Raw genomic sequence first — 21,430 nt, 5'->3', positions numbered from 1 at the left:
GCCACTATATGCAACATATCCGTTGCATCCGTCACACAACGCAATGCAACGGATACCGTTCAACGCAAGTGTGAAACTAGCTTAAGGAAGGAGGCGGATCGCCAGCCAGAGCGATGTCGCAGGACAGGTAAGTGATTGTGATGGGGGTAAACGAGGTTGTGCGACACAGGCAGCGATATGCCCATGCCGCACAACCGACGGGGGCGGGTATGCTCGCTTGCGATCTCGCTAGTCAGATCGCAGCGTGTAAAGCCCGCTTAAGTGAACGACCCCTTTGAGGTGAAGGTTCCACAACGAGTTTTTGACATTTTGAACTTTTTGCTTTGTAAAGAAACAACGCATCTTACAGTTCCAGCAACATGGATGGGATTTATAGAAATCTCATGTCCACTGTGCTTTTCTTTTACTCAGAGTAAACCGACCTGTAGTGCGTGCAGGTCCAGCATTGGGGAGGGGCAAAATGGGCAGCTGCACATGTCTCCCAGCATCTATAGCTGGAGCTACAATCGGTATAGCTTCTGATATGGAGGCTGTTTGGGGACCTTTGGGAATGATGATGCGGTCGATCATATGACTGTGATGTCACCACATGTCTTGTACTCTGTAGGACTTCAGGACCTTTGATGACATCACAGATAAATGACTAATCACAAGTCACGACTTTTGGTGACATCATAATTGTGTGTTCAGTCATTTAACTGTGATGTCACCACAGGTCTTGTACTCTGCAGGACTTCAGGGCTTTTGGTGACATCATGATCATGTGACCCTGATGTCGCTGTCGGAAGGGCTGGAGAGGGGATGGAATGATAGTAAGAGTTTGTGTTTGTCTAGAATGTATGGGCTCCTGCTGGAATGTATTAACACTTTCAAGACATCCACTGTACATATAATACAGCGCAAGTCAGTAGGGGGTGTATGAAGTGGGCTCACACGGTGATCTCAACCCATAATCAGCAGGTAATGGCTGTGTATTACAGCCAGGATGTACCTCTAACAATCGCAGGTGGAATGGAATGCCATTTTAAGTGCACCAGTGACGTCATCATTGGTCGCCGATAGGATGCTATGACAGAAGGGGGTCTGTTGAAGACCTCCATGCTTGGCATAGCAGTGCTCCTTTGAAACCTGCCTGTGGCCGGGCTTCAAAGGAGACCGAGATTTTCACTATATGCAGCAACACAGGGTCAGAAACGCGATAAAAACACTTAAAATAATGCTCTAAAAACGCAATAAAAAAGGTAAGTAACCTAATTTACATAATAGATGCAGAAATTCTGCAACGTCAAATACTCACCACAGTCTGATCGTGGGAACGTCGCCTTGGAAATCTTTGGATATTACATTTTTAATAACAGAAGAGCAATGAGTGTTCACAGACCAAACCTGACTGATACGACTCTGTGCCAGCCATGAATGTAATGACAGCACCGATTACTGATATACACCAGTAATTACCTCCATGTTGCATATGTTAATTGCTGGGCAAGTCCTGGCAATAAAGGTGCACGGAGTTCATGGAGGAGTGAGCGCCTATTGGGATTTATCATGTCAGTAAATCACTTCTGGCCTGGGAAAATCTGAGATTTGAGAAGAATGATGAGAATATGTAATGATGATTCACTTTAGTGATGAATCCAGAGTTTTGGGGAAAGATATTTGTTTTCTTTATTGTTTTTTTTAAGTTTTAAGTTTTCTTTCCTTTCAATTCTGTAAATAAGGGAAACAGTCAACAAGCAGGTTAGCTGCTGCAAATGTTATTATAATTTTAAATGATTGCTATAACACACAAATGTCAAAGTGGGGCCCATTATTCTGTATGGAGGACTATGTGGTGCCAATTATTCTGTATGGAGGGTTATGTGGGGCCATTATTCTGTATGGAAGACTATATGGGGCCCATTATTCTGTATGGAGGACTATGTGGGGCCCATTATTCTGTATGGAGGGCTATGTGGTGCCAATTATTCTGTATGGAGGGCTATGTGGGGCCCATTATTCTGTATGGTGGACTATGTGGTGCCAATTATTCTGTATGGAGGGTTATGTGGGGCCCATTATTCTGTATGGAAGACTGCTAACACACTCGCCCCTCTCCAGTCCATCCTTAACTCTGCTGCCCGACTGATCCACCTCTCTCCTCAATACCACCCCGCTTCTCCTCTCTGCAAGTCCCTCCACTGGCTCCCAATCTTCCACCGTATCCAATTCAAATTACTAACACTGACCTACAAAGCTATCCATAATCTGTCTCCTCCATATATCTCTGAACTAATCTCTCGCTACACTCCAAAACGTCACCTCCGGTCCTCCCAAGATCTCCTTCTATCCTCCTCTCTCATTCGCTCCTCATGCAACCGACTCCAAGACTTCTCCCGAGCATCCCCAGTCTCCTGGAACTCACTGCCTCAACACGTCAGACTATCTACTACACTCGCAAGCTTCAAACGGAACCTAAAGACTCATCTGTTCAGAAATGCCTATAACCTTCAATGACCTCACTGCTTCACCACCGTGCGGAGCTGCCGCCCCACCCCCGTGCGGAGCTGCCGCCCCACCCCCGTGCGGAGCTGCCGCCCCACCTACACCCCACCTACTGTCTCCTCCCCAAAATCCTTTAGGATGTAAGCCCGCAAGGGCAGGGCCCTCTTCCCCCTGTGCTAGTCTGTCTATTGTAACGTGTACATGTATTCTGTATGTAACCCCCTCATGTACAGCACCATGGAATCAATGGTGCTCTATAAATAAACAATAATAATAATAATAATATGGGGCCCATTATTCTGTATGGAGGACTATGTGGGGCCCATTATTCTGTATGGAAGACTATATGGGGCCCATTATTCTGTATGGAGGACTATGTGGGGCCCATTATTCTGTATGGGGGGGGGCTATGTGTGGCCCATTATTCTGTATGGAGGACTATGTGGGGCACATTATTGTGTATGGAGGGCTATGTGGGGCCCATTATTCTGTATGGAGGGCTATGTGTGGCCCATTATTCTATATGGAGGGCTATGTGGGGCCATTATTCTGTATGGAGGACTATGTGGTGCCCATTATTCTGTATGGAGGGCTATGTGGGGCCATTATTCTGTATGGAGGGCTATGTGGGACCCATTATTCTGTATGGAGGGCTATGTGGGGCCCATTATTCTGTATGGAGGGCTATGTGGGGCCATTATTCTGTATGGAGGGCTATGTGGGGCCATTATTCTGTATGGAGGGCTATGTGGGGCCATTATTCTGTATGGAGGGCTATGTGGGGCCATTATTCTGTATGGTGGGCTATGTGGGACACATTATTCTGTATGGAGGGCTATGTAGGGTCCATTATTCTGTATGGAGGGCTATGTGGGGCTCATTATTCTGTGTGGAGGACTATGTGGTGCCCATTATTCTGTATGGAGGGCTACGTGGGGCCATTATTCTGTATGGAGGGCTATGTGGGACCCATTATTCTGTATGGAGGGCTATGTGGGGCCCATTATTCTGTATGGAGGGCTATGTGGGGTCCATTATTCTGTATGGAGGGCTATGTGGGGTCCATTATTCTGTATGGAGGGCTATGTGGGGTCCATTATTCTGTATGGAGGACTATGTGGGGTCCATTATTCTGTATGGAGGGCTATGTGGGGCCCATTATTCTGTATGGAGGGCTATGTGGGGCCCATTATTCTGTATGGAGGGCTATGTGGGGCCATTATTCTGTATGGAGGACTATGTGGGACCCATTATTCTGTATGGAGGGCTATGTGGGGTCCATTATTCTGTATGGAGGGATATGTAGGTCCCATTATTCTGTATGGAGGACTATGTGTGGCCCATTATTCTGTATGGAGGGCTATGTGGGACACATTATTCTGTATGGAGGACTATGTGGGGCCATTATACTGTATGGAGGGCTATGTGGGACACATTATTCTGTATGGAGGGCTATGTGGGGCCATTATTCTGTATGGAGGGCTATGTGGGGCCCATTATTCTGTATGGAGGGCTATGTGGGGCACATTATTCTGTATGGAGGAGTATGTGGGACACATTATTCTGTATGGAGGGCTATGTGGAGCCCATTATTCTGTATGGAGGGCTATGTGGGACACATTATTCTGTATGGAGGAGTATGTGGGGCCCATTATTCTGTATGGAGGACTATGAGGGGCCATTATTCTGTATGGAGGGCTATGTGGGGCCCATTATTCTGTATGGAGGGCTATGTGGGACACATTATTCTGTATGGAGGGCTATGTGCGGTCCATTATTCTGTATGGAGGGCTATGTGCGGCCCATTATTCTGTATGGAGGACTATGTGTGGCCCATTATTCTGTATGGAGGGCTATGTGGGACACATTATTCTGTATGGAGGGCTATGTGGGGCCATTAGTCTGTATGGAGGACTATGTGGGGCCCATTATTCTGTATGGAGGAGTATGTGGGGCCATTATTCTGTATGGAGGGCTATGTGGGGCCATTATTCTGTATGGAGGACTATGTGGGGCCCATTATTCTGTATGGAGGGCTATGTGGGACACATTATTCTGTATGGAGGAGTATGTGGGGCCCATTATTCTGTATGGAGGACTATGTGGGGCCCATTATTCTGTATGGAGGAGTATGTGTGGCCCATTATTCTGTATGGAGGGATGTGTAGGGCCCATTATTCTGTATGGAGGACTATGTGGGACACATTATTCTGTATGGAGGGCTATGTGCGGTCCATTATTCTGTATGGAGGGCTATGTGCGGCCCATTATTCTGTATGGAGGTATATGTGTGGCCCATTATTCTGTATGGAGGGCTATGTGGTGCCCATTATTCTGTATGGAGGGCTATGTGTGGCCCATTATTCTGTACAGAGGACTATGTGGGGCCATTATTCTGTACGGAGGGCTATGTAGGGCCCATTATTCTGTATGGAGGTATATGTGTGGCCCATTATTCTGTATGGAGGTATATGTGGAGCCCATTATTCTGTATGGAGGGCTATGTGTGGCCCATTATTCTGTATGGAGGGCTATGTGGAGCCCATTATTCTGTATGGAGGGCTATGTGTGGCCCATTATTCTGTATGGAGGGCTATGTGGTGCCCATTATTCTGTATTGAGGAATATGTGGTGCCCATTATTTTGTATGTAGAACTATGTGGTGCCCATTATTCTGTATTGAGGACTATGTGGAGCCCATTATTCTGTATGGAGGACTATGTGGGGCCATTATTCTGTATGGAGGACTATGTGGAGCCCATTATTCTGTATGGAGGGCTATGTGGGGCACATTATTCTGTTTGGAGGACTATGTGGGGCCCATTATTCTGTATGGAGGGCTATATGGGGCCCATTATTCTGTATGGAGGGCTATGTGGAGCCCATTATTCTGTATGGAGGACTATGTGGAGCCCATTATTCTGTATGGAGGGTTATGTGGGACACATTATTCTGTATGGAGGAGTATGTGGGGCCCATTATTCTGTATGAAGGGCTATGTGGGACACATTCTGTATGGAGGACTATGTGGGGCCCATTATTCTGTATGGAGGAGTATGTGTGGCCCATTATTCTGTATGGAGGTATATGTAAGGCCCATTTTTCTGTATGGAGGACTATGTGCGGCCCGTTATTCTGTATGGAGGACTATGTGGGGCCATTATTCTGTATGGAGGACTATGTGCGGCCCATTATTCTGTATGGAGGACTATGTGGGGCCCATTATTCTGTATGTAGGACTATGTGGTGCCCATTATTCTGTATTGAGGCCTATGTGGAGCCCATTATTCTGTATAGAGGACTATGTGAGGCCCATTATTCTGTATGGAGGGCTATGTGGGACACATTATTCTGTATGGAGGGATATGTAGGTCCCATTATTCTGTATGGAGGACTATGTGCGGCCCATTATTCTGTATGGAGGACTATGTGGGGCCATTATTCTGTATGGAGAACTATGTGGGGCCCATTATTCTGTATGTAGGACTATGTGGCGCCCGTTATTCTGTATGTAGGACTATGTGGTGCCCATTATTCTGTATTGAAGACTATGTGGGGCCCATTATTCTGTATGGAGGGTTATGTGGGGCCCATTATTCTGTATGGAGGGATATGTAGGTCCCATTATTCTGTATGGAGGACTATGTGTGGCCCATTATTCTGTATGGAGGACTATGTGGGGCCATTATTCTGTATGGAGGACTATGTGCGGTCCATTATTCTGTATGGAGGACTATGTGGAACCCATTATTCTGTATGGAGGGCTATGTGGGGCACATTATTCTGTATGGAGGACTATGTGGGACACATTATTCTGTATGGAGGACTATGTGGGGCCCATTATTCTGTATGGAGGACTATGTGGGGCACATTATTCTGTATGGAGGAGTATGTGTGGCCCATTATTCTGAATGGAGGGATATGTAGGGCCCATTATTCTGTGTGGAGGACTATGTGTGGCCCATTATTCTGTACAGAGGACTATGTGGGGGCCATTATTCTGTATGGAGGGCTATGTGTGGCCCATTATTCTGTATGGAGGGCTATGTGGTGCCCATTATTCTGTATTGAGGAATACGTGGTGCCCATTATTCTGTATGTAGGACTATGTGGTGCCCATTATTCTGTATGGAGGACTATGTGCAGCCCATTATTCTGTATGGAGGACTATGTGGGGCCCATTATTCTGTATAGAGGACTATGTGAGGCCCATTATTCTGTATGGAGGACTATGTGGGGCCCATTATTCTGTATGTAGGACTATGTGGGGCCCATTATTCTGTATGGAGGGATATGTAGGGCCCATTATCCTGTATGGAGGACTATGTGCGGCCCATTATTCTGTATGGAGGACTATGTGGGGCCCATTATTCTGTATGGAGGACTATGTGCGGCCCATTATTCTGTATGGAGGACTATGTGCGGCCCATTATTCTGTATGGAGGACTATGTGGGGCCCATTATTCTGTATGTAGGACTATGTGCGGTCCATTATTCTGTATGGAGGAGGTTATGAAAATAAAGTTGCTGCAAAGCTGAAATATTGATCATTTAATGAACATTTAATGAATTATTAGGTGGGGCCCATTATTCTGTATGGAGGGCTATGTGGGACCCATTATTCTGTATGGAGGGCTATGTGGTGCCCATTATTCTGTATTGAGGACTATGTGGTGCCCATTATTCTGTATGGAGGGCTATGTGCTGTCCATTATTCTGTATGGAGGACTATACAGAGCCCATTATTTTGTATGGATGACTACACTCCCTGACAGAAGCTCTGTCTCTTATCCCTGTTAAGTAAATAAAAGCTTATAACCTGACTTTAAATGTATCCATTGGTTTTATAAATTACTCTTTTGAAAGCTGAAACCCTCCCAAATTTGGTTTAGGTTATGAAAATAAAGTTGCTGCAAAGCTGAAATATTGATCATTTAATGAACACAGAAAGGTAAGATTTTGTCAAGACAAAAGTTTTGTCTCCCACAGAAAGTAATGTGAAATTCAAACAAATAATTAACTTCTAATACAAAGATATGTTGCATAACATTGGTGAATGAAGTTGTGTTGCTATTAGAGCCATATTTAATATTTTGTGTGACTTTCATGAGCTTGAAGGACTGCATCCATGCAGTTCAACAATGATTCATACAATTTATTGATGAAGTCATCAGGAATAGCACAGAATGCAGTCTTACATGCCTCCCAGAGCTCATCTAGATTCTTTGGTTTTGTCTTCCAAGCTTCCTCTTTCATCCTACCCCAAACATGCTCAATGATGTTCCTGTCTGGTGACTGGGCTGGCCAGTCCTTGAGCACCTTGATCTTCTTTGCCAGGAGGAACTTTGTTGTAGAGATGGATGTATGAGATGGAGCACCATCCTGCTGCGGAATTTGACCCCTTTTATGATTGGGAATGTAAGAGGTAGCTAATACTTCTTGATATTTTAGGCTATTGATATTGTCTTCCACCTTGAAAATGTTTCGCACACCCCTATACTGAATGTAACCTCAGACAATGATCTTTCTTTTTACTTAACTTAACTGTTTTCTGGATCCATACAGGCTCCAGTAGGTCTCCTGCAGTATTTGCGGCGGCTGTGGTGTAATTCAACTGAAGATTCATCAGAGAAATCCACCTTCTGCCACTTTTCCATCTGTTTAGCAGGCTGTGGGACTTAACAAATGCCACATGGTTTTGTAATGGCTTTTTGTTTAGTGCTGGCTTCTGGGCACTAATTTGACCATGAAGGCCATTTCGAGACAGAATCCTACAAACTGTTGCAGTTCACACAGGGACTTGAGGTGACCAGGCCTGTTGGAGCTCTGCTGCAGTGGAAGAGGGGCTGGCTTTGGATTTTCTAACCAACAAACGTTCCTCCTGAGCAGTTGTCTTGCGGGGTCTGCCGGACCTGGGCTTGTCAAAAACATCTCCAGTCTCTTCAAATCTTTTTTTACTTCTTTGTACTTGACGCTGAGACACATTAAAGGTGCCAGCCACCTCTGCAGTGGATCTGTTCTTTAGCCTCTTGATAATCAAGGCTATGGTCACAGGGTGGATTTTTGGCATGTTGTCAGAGGTCAAGTTGCAATTCAAGTGAAGGTCTGGGGTGCTGGGTTTCTTTTTATACTCATCTACTAATTAACCGATCATTTAGTGAGCACAGGTGAGGATGTAAACTAGGATTGGGTGCATTATAGGACAAGGCGACAAAACTTTTGTCTTGCCAAAATCTGACCTTTCTGTGTTCATTAAATGATCAATATTTCAGCTTTGCAGCAACTTTATTTTCATAACCTAAACCAAATTTGGGAGGGTTTCAGCTTTCAAAAGAGTAATTTATGAAACCATGGATGAATTTAAAGTCAGGTTCTAAGCTTTTATTTACATAACATGGATAAGCAACATAACTTTTGTCAGGGACTGTATGTGGGGCCCATTATTCTGTATGGAGGGCTATGTGGGGCCTATTATTCTGTATGGAGGGCTATGTGGGGCACATTATTCTGTATTAAGGACTAGGTGAGGCCCGTTATTCTGTATGTAGGGCAATGTGGGGCCCATTATTTTATATAGAGGACTATGTGGGATAAACTATTCTGTCTGGATAACAATTATTTTACATGGTGGACTTTATGGAACCCACGACTAGGTTGCCCATGACATTGTCAAGTTTTTAACTTTGACCCTATATGTATTTGACATCCCTGTTATAACGGGACAACCTGTATTCATATTAACCATTAAAGCATGGGGATGTGATAAAGACCAGCCCTCGCTTGGGACCCCATTTATCATTATAGCAGTGAGCTGTGTATCTCCACTCCCAGCAAATTAAGAGAACACTGTTTTATACCAGTTCCTGTCTGGTTTCTCCATATAGTGAGACAAAGAATATAATAAAGTTAAAAAGACAGCAGCATTAAAAGGGGTTATCCCACCATTATTATGGCATCCCCTGCTGTTCTTTTGAGTCCCTCTCAGCATGTCTGCTTAATGTGTCTAGTGCTGGGGAGATTACATTGCTTGTAGTGTTCAGATTCTTACTGTCCGGCTGCACACTAACAGGAATCACTCCTCCGAGAGCTACTGAGCATCTCTGACCACCAGCACTGGACATATTGACTGGTCATTCTGAGACGGAATTAAAAAGGCCAGTAGGTGGCGCTATAACATGCATGTTAGGCCTGTTTCACACGTCAGTGATTCTGGTACGTTTGTGCTTTTTTTAAACGTACCAGAATCACTGACATACGCAGACCCATTCTAATGAATGGGTCTGCTCACACATTGATTTTTCACTGCACGTGTCTCCGTGCGGCGTACCCGCGTGTCCGTGATTGCCGCACGGAGATATGTCCATTTTTTTCTGGCATCACTGATGTCCCACGGAACACGCAGTGGTGTGGTCCGTGAAACACTTGCCAGAAAAAACGTGCTTTTAAAATAAAAAACATTTTTACTCACCCGGCTTCAGCGACGCTCTCTGCAGCCCGTGCAGCCTGCTGCTTCTGAGCCGGCTCATTACTGTCACGCATATTCATAATGCACGACACAGCCAACCCGGAAGCAGCTGCTGCGGGGGTCAGCGCCGGCCGGATGCTGCACCGCGGGAGCGATCAGCACCAAGGACAGCGGGAGCGCGCACAGGTGAGTTAATCTCTAAGTGCAATCACGGGCCACGGAGTACGGAGCCCGGATTGCACTTAGACAACTCACGTGTGCCATGATTCACGGCACACGGAGGGACATGTGCGTGTTTTACACGCCAGTGAAAAACATCAGTGTTTTTCACTGACGTGTGAAACGGGCCTAATAGTAATATCTAAGGGATAACCTTTCTCCTTATGGAGAGTGACATATCTACACACAGGAGTATTATGTTACGCCCGGGTGGTGGATCCTCTGGGCCGTGCACCAAACTCCCCCAGTGGAGCAACTCAGAGCTAACCCCTATACAGGGACTGTCCGGTCACCCCACCAGAGGGCCTGGATGCACCGTTGCCGGAGCAAGAAGCGGTACAAGAGCAGAGTCCAACCGGTAGAGGGGTTAGAGGTTGCCGGGTAAAGCCGAGGTCAGGAGATGGGTTCAGACTGGAGCAGATGGTAGTGTCACAGCAGACAGTCCCCGGAGGACCACTCGGACAGGTTGTCAGCAGGTCCAGGTGTAGCTTTGGTAAGACTGGTTCCCGCAGGACCTCTCGGACAGGTTGTAGACAGGATCAGGTGTAGCTTTGGTAAGACTGGTTCCCGCAGGACCTCTTGGACCGGTTGTAGACAGGACCAGGTGTAGCTTTGGTAGGGCTGGTTCTGCAGAAGACACAATGTTAGAACGAGACACAGCAAGAGGGACCTGGACTCCTAGCTAGAGAACTTGTAGAACAGGCGACGCCCTCATGGTAGGAAGCTCCTTATATACTCTAATCCTGACTTAGGAAATATCCTGTTTCAGGAGCGCTGGCCCTTTAAGAGGAGGTCAATGACCGCGCGTGCGCGCCCTAATGCGCATGCGCGATGCCCGAGTGCGAGAGGCCAGAGCAGGGAGCGGTGCCAAGCATGCAGGGGAGCCAGACAAGGTGTCCTGGGTCGCAGAGGAGCGCCGAGAACAGGAGACCGGGAGCCCGGAGGGTGCCGAGGAGAACGTGTGGCTGAGGGCATGGGACCCGGGGACCGGAGCGGTGAGTGAGGAACAGCGTCGGGACCCGGGGAGCGTGACATATTATTTTTAGTGATTCCCTACACAAACACAAAAAATGTGTTCTGTTGGTCAAAAAAACCCAATAAGATTAACATTATTATTATTAATCAGGTTTCAACCATTTTTAAGAAAAGGACGTAATAAACATTTGTAAGTAAATTATAACTTGTGGTCATATCTAGCAATGAGTCTTACACTTACACATCCCTGAAAAGATAATTTTTCTAGACATGCTTATAAATATTACATTTTAGCTATTTGGAAACTCATTCTGGAGCTTAGGTGCAGCACAGGAGAAGTATTAGTTGCAATATTTCAACGCAAAGATACGTTCTGCCCCCAAGTTATGCATATAGAAAGTATGGCCCCTTTCTATGGGGACCTCAACACAGTGTGCAGTGCCAGCCAGTGTCCCATACTTTCAGATGCAGCATGTTATAGAAATGTTATGGGTATGATTCTGTGAGTGTGATTTTGAATACCAAAACTCATTAATCATTGGCCAAGCTGAGATGATGTGTAAAAAAAAAAAGAAAAGACAGACACTTTTGCAGTTTGCATATCATTCATTCATTTAATTTGGGAGTGGGGTTTCATCTCTTTCTTATTGATCTGCAAAAGGATGAGGAGCAGGGCTAGGAAGGAGACTCAGACATCCCCACCATTAGGGGTATCTCTGAGAATAGGTATACCACAGGGCCCCCTAGTCTGAGGGTCAGCTTAGAGGCCGCGGTTTCCCGCTATCCCTATAGTCCCTCATAATAGTGACATTCTATTTCCTTAAAGGGCTAAGTCTGCAGCTGCCAGATCACCATCTGCCATACTTGGAGATGCTAGCATCCGAATTCACCACGTGACAGTTGCGCTCTGACCTACAGATGTCTTGCACACTACACAACACACAATGAAAAAGTGGTACACCGGAGACACTATAACAATGGTGGTCCCTGGCTCTAGGGAGATGGGAGCTGAGACACCTTATCTCATCTGAGGCTGATCTCTGCACTCCTAACATCCCTATACAGGTTCTTTCAACCTATCGCTGAATAAGATACCTCATACCCCAGCTAGCCCTGCACTTGCCCTGGCTAGTGAGCAGGCCAAAGAGAGTGCTAGTCCCACCACTACAAATAACACAACATAGGAATAGCGCCAACAGAAAGTAAATACGTTTAATATGCTGACTCACACAAGAGTGAGTTAAGCTCAGATCACAGAACTGTCACACGTCTCACCCATGAGAGACACTAGTGACACCATCAATTTGTGTGATGGACACCTAAATAAAACATATATAAAGGAAGCTCTAAACCTTTTAGAAATCCAACTTCAATCTTTATCCATGGTCACTGTGGTAAATAACAGAACTGAGTTAATTGATTCGCAGGACCCTGGTTCAGTAGCCACATCAGTTGTCCGTGGCTGCCAAACAAGAGCCCTGTGAGCTGATTCCTACCTGCTCGAATCCTTGGTGCCTCTTCTGGTTAGTAGGCCTGAAGCAACATCATGAGTCCATCACGTCACACTGATGACGTCTTGCTTGGCCTACAAATCTGGAGAACCAGGTATAAAGCGGTCACTGGACTCTTGACTGGTGGCAAGGGAATACGGACGTCCTGTTAATCTATTCAGGATGGTAAATACGTTGGACTAGTTCATTACAGCACTAAAAAAATGCATTTAATCAGTTTTGAGATAAGATATGGTGTCCTTTTCAGGTCTCTCACCTGTGATGTAGAGTAGAAAGCATCTAAGAAGACCGTCTCGTAAGCCTGGAGAACCTGGCACATTCCTGCATTATCCAGGTAGCCTACTATCTCTATGCAGTACTCAATTTTTCCTATGGGGGTGCTGTGGGGAAATGTCTCACTTGCTGATTGTTGTGGTTCTGAATATCAGGCGATCATATTTTTTGGGCAATCGATGTAAAAAGGGATTGTGAAGTCCAATATAAGAAAGGGGACTCGGACGCACAAAGACTCAAGCAGCACAACCAATGCCCATTATATGGTGAGGATCATTATGTGGCATGGTGGCCCAGTATACAATATGTCACAGTTGTACTTGAGAAAATGGAGAAAAATATAGTGTAGCACTTTAAGTCGATATTCCCAAAATACAATATCCCCCGAGCTCCCGGTGATGCAGGTAAATGGTGTGCGAGTCCGTAATAATAAAACACAAGTTATACAATGACAGCGGGAAGCTGATGACTTGGTAGTTCAGTAAACACAAAGTAAAGGATTTATCGTCACCATCTGAGAGGAGTGATAAACCTCTTGGCTACTCAGACTCAACAGGACCTTCTTTGTGATTTAGCGGACACCCTTCAGGCCTGACTGCTCCGAACCTTTATGGCTGCAACATAAGATTCACCTTAAGGCATCGGCCCCGTCTGAACGGAAAGTCATTTAGTGGTGTCATTCAGCCGCCACTTCATGTGGACATAAAAGAGACTGAATTTTAACTCTCGTCTTTCTGAAATCCAAAATACATAGATATGAACCGGACAGCAGTAGCCAATGCAAAAGATACAGATACTGGATATTTTTTTAAGTATTATCTAAGGATTACTATGGTGGGGCTTTTTTTAGGGAAATCGTTGTCAAGAATATGATGATGATGATGAGCACGTATTACGGAACCATGATATTCAATGAGGCAATGCAGATCTTTTTTTTTCTCAGCTGTTATCGGCTTGAGGAAATAAATCGCATCATTCTGCGAGAAGACACAAATCAGATGAGACTCACCTACTCAAGTCAATAAAATGGGGGGCGACACGGACCATCCTAGCAACACCCCACAGGGCAGGTGGTTAACCTACTCGTTGCCGGGCAGTCGCGGGTCGGGTCAAGAGTTATCACGGGTGGCCTTGCCCGGTTTCGATGCCCCGAGGCGTGCAGTAAATGGTAGGTGAAGCGGGGTATTAGGGAAAGTTTGTCGTGACGCCACCTGTGGTGTACGGCCAAAAAGTAAAAGCCGCTGCAGGGTTCTGTGGCATCCCTGAGTACATCAGGGTGCCACAGGGTACTGCATCCTTACCCAGGGTGCAGGGCCTACCACCCCATGGTTCTAGGTTCTTAAGAAACCGGTGTCACTACAAACAGCATCACAAATCCGCATCAACACCTCACATCATGACCTGTCAGACACACCAGTGGGTTGGTCTATCTGGAAAAGGGCCACCCACCTAGGGGTCAGGCAGACTGGTGGGAGGGAAGAGAGACAGTTGAGTTGAGTAGAAGATAGTAGAGAGAGCCCTCAAAGAGAGAGGAGCTGGGGAGAGTGAGTTCCTGGGCCCCGGGGAGCTAGACCGTGGTTGGGTCACAGACGGTGGTCCGGGACCAGAGGAGACGGGGACCGGTGGCAGTGGCATTGGAAAGTGGTGCGACGGACATAGTGTAGGAGGACTGTCGGCACCAGCAAGCCTAAAAGAAACTGACCGGTACCGAGCACAACGGGGTACAGGACCCTAGGTCAGGAGCCGATTCAACGTCCTGACAATTGACCTGCAGAGAAAGCAGACCTTCAGGGACCTTTCCACAGAGCTCAGAGATTGGGGGCACTAGCACAACGCGGGGGACAGGGTTTTCCAGCAAAAAGCAGCCCACTGAAGTCCCAAGTTCCAGCCCCCAAGAGCACAGCTACACTTCACAAACTGAGCAAGGCCCTAACAGCTTCAAGGGGCCACAGACAGACAACTAAATTGTGCACGGAGGTGGGCTCCGGACTATCAAGTGACACTGGTGGTTGCGGACATCTGGACAGGCTCCTGTAGTGACTGTGGCACACAGAGAACTTGGTTTACTTGCAGCGTGCATGTCTACTTTATAATCCTCACCCAGCACCACGACTACCCACAGTGAGTACTCTGATGCCCTGCACCCTGCGCTTCCAAATAAACACCAGCACCCCTGAGCCCGGGGCCATCCCTACCTGTGGAGGGACTAACATCAGGCTGGTTAACTCCATTAACTGCCCCGGTACTCCTTACAGCAGCGTCGGTACTCCCATTACCGCAACCACAGGTGGCGTCACAAACGTATCCCCTTTAAATACCCCCTTTTCATGGATCCAAGTGTCCGCCTAGCCAGGTCCGGGCCCCTCGAGCCACCACGATCATGGATCCGAGCAACCTGACCAACACCGGGGCGGTACAGTTCCTCTCCGGGGCAGGTGTTATGGCAGCCGGGATGGTATCGCTCCCCACACCCCACATCTGTCATCTGAACCCAGTAGGGTTCAGATGACAGATTTTTGGTGTTCATGAAAAAAAATGCCGTATTCACAAGTCTCTTCCATATTTCACCTATTAAAATTTATGTGTGTGCTGAAAAAATGGATCAACCAGATAGCAACCTTTTTTAAGAACAGAACTCTATTCCATCCCTAAAGGGTACTTTACACGTTGCGATATCGCTAGCATCGGCTAGCGATGTCGTGCGCGATAGTACACGCCCCCGTTGCACATGCGATATCTGGTGATCGCTGCCGTAGCGAACATTATCGCTACGGCAGCATCACACGCGCATACCTTGTCGGCGACGTCGCGGTGACCGCCGAAAAATCCCTCCTTCAAGGGGGAGGTGCGTTCGGCGTCACCGCGACGTCACCGCGACGTCACTAAGCGGACGGCCAATAGAAGCGGAGGGGCAGAGATAAGCGGGATGTAACATCCCGCCCACCTCCTTACTTCCTCATTGACGGTGGACGCAGGTAAGGAGATGTTCGTCGTTCCTGCGGCTTCACACACCGCGATGTGTGACGCCGCAGGAGCGACAAAGAACATCGTACCGGCAGCTGGAGCGACATTATGAAAATGAACGACGTGACACAGATCAGCGATTTTTGGATTTACACGTTGCGATGTCGCTACCGGCGCCGGATGTGTGTCACAACAACCGTGACCCCGACGATATTTCGGTAACGATGTCGCAACGTGTAAAGTACCCCTTAGAGATCATCTTCAGTCGACACTTCAGATCCTAAAATCCTTGGGTTGGGTTGGTCAGTAAATTTAAAAAATCACAAGGAAAGTCTTCGTAGGGATTCTCCTAAATTCTCTAAACAGACCTCCTCTCTTCTAGTACCCAAGCAAATACAGTTAAGAACCAAAACATACAGTTAGGTCCAGAAATATTTGGACAGTGACACAAGTTTTGTTATTTTAGCTGTTTACAAAAACATGTTCAGAAATACAATTATATATATAATATGGGCTGAAAGTGCACACTCCCAGCTGCAATATGAGAGTTTTCACATCCAAATCGGAGAAAGGGTTTAGGAATCATAGCTCTGTAATGCATAGCCTCCTCTTTTTCAAGAGACCAAAAGTAATTGGACAAGGGACTCTAAGGGCTGCAATTAACTCTGAAGGCGTCTCCCTCGTTAACCTGTAATCAATGAAGTAGTTAAAAGGTCTGGGGTTGATTACAGGTGTGTGGTTTTGCATTTGGAAGCTGTTGCTGTGACCAGACAACATGCGGTCTAAGAAACTCTCAATTGAGGTGAAGCAGAACATCCTGAGGTTGAAAAAAAAGAAAAAAATCATCAGAGAGATAGCAGACATGCTTGGAGTAGCAAAATCAACAGTCGGGTACATTCTGAGAAAAAAGGAATTGACTGGTGAGCTTGGGAACTCAAAAAGGCCTGGGCGTCCACGGATGACAACAGTGGTGGATGATCGCCGCATACTTTCTTTGGTGAAGAAGAACCCGTTCACAACATCAACTGAAGTCCAGAACATTCTCAGTGAAGTAGGTGTATCTGTCTCTAAGTCAACAGTAAAGAGAAGACTCCATGAAAGTAAATACAAAGGGTTCACATGTAGATGCAAACCATTCATCAATTCCAAAAATAGACAGGCCAGAGTTAAATTTGCTGAAAAACACCTCATGAAGCCAGCTCAGTTCTGGAAAAGTATTCTATGGACAGATGAGACAAAGATCAACCTGTACCAGAATGATGGGAAGAAAAAAGTTTGGAGAAGAAAGGGAACGGCACATGATCCAAGGCACACCACATCCTCTGTAAAACATGGTGGAGGTAACGTGATGGCATGGGCATGCATGGCTTTCAATGGCACTGGGTCACTTGTGTTTATTGATGACATAACAGCAGACAAGAGTAGCCGGATGAATTCTGAAGTGTACCGGGATATACTTTCAGCCCAGATTCAGCCAAATGCCGCAAAGTTGATCGGACGGCGCTTCATAGTACAGATGGACAATGACCCCAAGCATACAGCCAAAGCTACCCAGGAGTTCATGAGTGCAAAAAAGTGGAACATTCTGCAATGGTCATGTCAATCACCAGATCTTAACCCAATTGAGCATGCATTTCACTTGCTCAAATCCAGACTTAAGACGGAAAGACCCACAAACAAGCAAGACCTGAAGGCTGTGGCTGTAAAGGCCTGGCAAAGCATTAAGAAGGAGGAAACCCAGCGTTTGGTGATGTCCATGGGTTCCAGACTTAAGGCAGTGATTGCCTCCAAAGGATTCGCAACAAAATATTGAAAATAAAAATATTTTGTTTGGGTTTGGTTTATTTGTCCAATTACTTTTGACCTCCTAAAATGTGGAGTGTTTGTAAAGAAATGTGTACAATTCCTACAATTTCTATCAGATATTTTTGTTCAAACCTTCAAATTAAACGTTACAATCTGCACTTGAATTCTGTTGTAGAGGTTTCATTTCAAATCCAATGTGGTGGCATGCAGAGCCCAACTCGCGAAAATTGTGTCACTGTCCAAATATTTCTGGACCTAACTGTATACTCTAAGGACCTAAAAGACTGTCGCTATAAGATTTGCAATGTCAGTCATGGGGTCCATGACATCATGCATCCAGGCAGTTCCTTGAGCTCAGGCCCATAGAAAAGTCCTCAAAAACGTCATCCTTTCAGGCCGGGACAGATCTCCAGGTTTACTCAGCAAAAGGATACACTTACCTGATCATGTAAAGGCGGCACTCGGCTGGTGGCTCAGCCCACAAACTCTGGAGAAAGGAACTTGTTTGGTTCAATATCCCCTATCATTAGTAACAACAGATGACAGCAAGAGGGATTGGGGAGCAGTTATCTCTCAGGTCACCTTGTAAGTTGTCTGGCCGGAAGACATGGACTGGCGATCTTCAAATGTCAGAGGGTTAAGAGCGGTAGAAGAAGGCCTCAAATCAGCAAAGTCTTTACTGTGAGGAACCCATGTCCAGATCTATTCAGATAACATGACCACAGTGGCTCACCTAAAACATTAAGGGAGCACAAGATACGAGACCCTACGGGAAGTCTAAGCAGGGATCATTTGTTGGGTGGAACATTACCCCCTGTCCTTTTTGGCCCTTCATCTAAAAGGTTCCGACAATATTCAAGCAGACTTCCTAACCAGAACAGATATTCATTCGGGAGACTGGAACTTGAATACCGACATCTTCCAGATGCTAGCCAAAACATTGTTCTTATCCAGAAATAGGCAAAAGCAAGTCAGTAGATCTATAATTCTCTCTGAATCCAAGCTATACCTTTGCAAAGGTAGATGCAGTTGCCCACCCATGGAAGACCAGCCTGGCCTATACATTTCCTCCAATTCCCTTACTACCAAGGCCATTACAAAAAAATATGACAGGAGACAGTCACAATAATTATGATAGCACTTCTGTGGCCAATAAGGAACTGATTTGGAGTTTTAAACGTCTTGAAGGTGGAAGACCCTCTTATCACATGTTGCGGTGCTGGAAAACCAATGATAGGATTAGCAGAGTTGTGTCTGTAGTGGTGGCTAATGTACCAGTGCCAGAACACTGATGACCGGAACAGCAAAGCTGTGATTGTAAGCATGTACAAGTGCTGGGACATTGAAGAAGAAAATAGCAGAGTTCTGTTTGTACCGATGGATAACATAGCAGTACTGTAACAATGATGATTCATGTAGCAGAGCTGGCACAGTGAAGAAAGATGTAGCAGAGCTGGAAAATGGGAAGATGCAAAGATGCATTTGCAGAATGCCTACTTCCTGAATACTCAAGAGGCATCATTCCAGGTTTAAATAATATGGTATGTCCGCCACTCTGGGCAAAGAGAACATGAGTTCTTTGGAAATTTGGAGGATTAAATTATGGCACAATTAACCAGCATTTTCTATACATGAGGTGATGTAACAGTTTTCAGCAAGCACACTGCTATATAACACTACAGACAGTAGTAGAAGGAAAACTTGAATAATCTTCACACAGGGCTTTCATAATAACATACATGACAATCTGGTCACAGATTATCTTCTCTTCTTGCAATATGGCTGTACACAAAGCAGAACACTGTACCTTGTCATGCAGTAAAGTGGGGTGGGGTGGATTCTGTACTTGGTCACTTCTCTCCACTATCCTTCTGTTTCACAACAGGGTTTGCTCTTGAACTGTCCTGGCTTTATGTCACTCCTAACAGTTGCTTTCCTGGACTGGCTTGAACTGTGACAATAATCTGAACTAATGACTTAGGAGTTAGCCACTAGCAGCACTAGATTTGGTGCAAATCAACTCGCACAGCTCGGTCCATCATCCAGACCAGTAATCTGTGAGAGCCGCTTCTTATCTGCCAGCATTTGCAGCTCTTCTTTTGATTAGCCGGCCTGGCGCGACGTCACATGTATGTCACACCGCAACGATGATCATAAGAAAAGCTGGCAGTTAGTTCTGACGACTCCTGTCTAGCAGCCACGGATAACTAATGTGGCCGATATACTGGGTCTTATGAATCGATTTGCACCAACTGAAATTGGAATGGGAGTAGAAACGTTATTTGCCTTGGTTGTAGCTGCGTAACACCAGTTGCTCCAGTTTAGTTAACTAACTATCCTGTTCCTTATCTGTTTATTTAGTATGTGATGGTGACATTTTTTTTTTCTAGTCCCAAGTGCATACCTTCCTTTATGTGCAACAGACAACCATTATAAATATAGTCCACAGTTCATCAAAATGCTAAATAAAGGGGTCTCAGACCCTTTAAAATCCCTGCTCGACAAGTCTTCTCTATCACGCCGCAGTGACAGATCTCAGGGCTGGGAATCAGTGATTCAAGTAGATTTTTTTAGAGAGGTAATTAGGTTTTTTTTTCTCCTTTTCTATACAGTTTGTTGTCATTATTACCATATCATAATTGCTATTACCGTGCCATTTCCTTCCAGTTTATTGTCTGCATTTCATTAACATTATTGGAGCCACTTTCTAGCCGAGGTCTCAGCTGTCACTAATTTCATGTTATTGCCACCCAAATTGAAAGCTCAAATGGTTGAAAAAATATTTATTGATTTCTGTTCCAAGCTATTTGCATATTATTATCTCCGTGATCTCTTGCACTCCTGATATACTCTTGATTTGCACAGAAAGCTATAAAACCCAGCAAGATATGTAACCCCGGCGGAAGACACGTGTAGTATTGGAGTGTTCATCCTTAAAGGGCATCTCCATCTTTTATCATCCTATGGTTTTTATATTTAATATTTTGTGCTAATTGGAAATGTTACATTTTTTTTGGTTGTTATTTTCAAATTGTCATTTTTCTTTTCTTTTCTTTTTATGTACATTATTACATGGCGGCCAGCTTGCTCGAGTTGCTGATAACAGTATTCGTCAATATGCTGTTACATAGACCAGAGGAACCCATAGAATGGAGAAGTTCATTCTATGGGAGAATGTTACAAACATGCTTTGTGAGCTGTGAAAAAGTCATTATGCAGGATGTGGGAGAAGGTGAGCTGTGACCATAACTAATTGCAAATGAATCCTGTTGTATCTCTACACAGTTACTTGTCACCAGGACTGAGTCCAGGTTTATGCGGGTGAACTAGCTGTAATCACAGCTAAATACGGGTGCCAGGTGTGTAATACAGCAGGCAGCTGCATGGTACAGAGCAAGCTCAGCTCCTGAACCTACTATTTATATACAGTATATCACAAAAGTGAGTACACTCCTAAATATTTTATTATACCTTTTCATGGGACAACACTGACGATCTGACCCTGTGATACAATGTACAGTGTCAGTGTGCAGCTTGTATAACAGTGTCAATTTGATGGCCTCTAAATAACTCAACACACAGCCATTAATGTCTAAACTGCTGGCAACAAAAGTGAGTACACCCGTCAGAAAAAAAATGGCCAAATTGTGCCCAATTAACCATTTTCTCTCCCCGATGTCATGTGACTCAGTGTTACAATGTCTCAGGTGTGAATGGGCAGCAGAGGTGTTAC

The sequence above is a fragment of the Anomaloglossus baeobatrachus genome, chromosome 6 (genome assembly GCF_048569485.1).
Source record: "Anomaloglossus baeobatrachus isolate aAnoBae1 chromosome 6, aAnoBae1.hap1, whole genome shotgun sequence".
Classification (NCBI taxonomy): domain Eukaryota; kingdom Metazoa; phylum Chordata; class Amphibia; order Anura; family Aromobatidae; genus Anomaloglossus; species Anomaloglossus baeobatrachus.
Note: the sequence above shows the minus strand (reverse complement) of the source record.